Here is a 1,256-nt window from a genome sequence, read left to right as displayed (position 1 = left end):
ATGCATATTAAGCAGTTGCTCCTTGGTGGCTGGGTGTAGGGTTTCCAGGTAAAATATAGGACACCTAGTTATCATTAAATTTCAGGTAAGCAACAATTTTTTTTTTGGTATAAGTATGACATGCACTATTTGAGACATATAAAAATTATTTGTTGTTTATCTGAAATTGAAATGTGCCTGAAAGCATTTTTATTTACCAAATTTTATTTGCATGCTATTTGGGTGCATGTTAGAATCGAGGGAGCCTGGGCCATACAATGGCCCACTTCTCCCATATTAGCATCATCAAAGCATCCCACTGCATTTAGAATTTTGAATGCATTTATGGGGAAAATATTTTTTCCACTTAAATATGATTAAGTTTTTAAATATTTAGCTCTCATAAATTGAAATAGTATTTAAGCAATATCTGAACTGAAACTACTTTTTCCATTTATAATCTTTGGTTTATAATACCACAAAAAAACAAAACAAAGCAAAAACCAAACCAAACATTAATTACTAAATAGGCAACTTACATTGTTTATCAAAAGAAAAAAATAATAAAAGCAGAAGAAAGAAAAAAATGAAAGAAAAAAGTAATATAAAAATTCTATTCTAAGTAGTAAGAAGCACATCCAGCACTTTAGAGGTCTGATTTAATATAATCACAGAGTTTTTGCACCCCACCAACTTAGTATACAATGTAAAATGATAATTTGAGTACAAGTGTCAGCAATTATAAATGTCAACTAATAGAAAATGGTACTTTCAAAATCAAACCATTTTGTAATTAGAGCGACAATATTGTTTTTCTGGCCCAGCTGGTGTGGCTCAATGGTTGAGCGCCGACCTATAAACAATATTATTTTTCTGTTCAGGGCAAAGGTGTACGAGGAGTGTTGCCATGAGGGTGGGGGCTGTGTGGGCTGAGGCGGGGATGCACAATTCCTGATGATTAACTAACAGTCAAATTGTCACAATGCTGGATTATGAACAAATCATACTTTCCCAGTTGGTAAAAGCTCTAAAGAGGACCTAAACTCACATACGTGTTAGGGAATTAAAAGTGGGGGGGGGGGGGACAACACGTAGGAATAAAATCAAGACCTTCCACACCGGTTGCTTCAAACATTGAAATGTATCCCTGGGTCGCCGGCTCTCATCGCTTTGGGCGCCCCCTAGCGGGGGTCTGAGACCCACCCGTCCCGTCCGCTCTCGGGCCTGTTCAGGCCACACCCCTGAGCATTTCCTGTGTCCGCAGCCCCGCCCCGGGC

Source organism: Myotis brandtii, unplaced genomic scaffold (genome assembly GCF_000412655.1).
Source record: "Myotis brandtii unplaced genomic scaffold, ASM41265v1 scaffold246, whole genome shotgun sequence".
Lineage (NCBI taxonomy): Eukaryota > Metazoa > Chordata > Mammalia > Chiroptera > Vespertilionidae > Myotis > Myotis brandtii.
Note: the sequence above shows the minus strand (reverse complement) of the source record.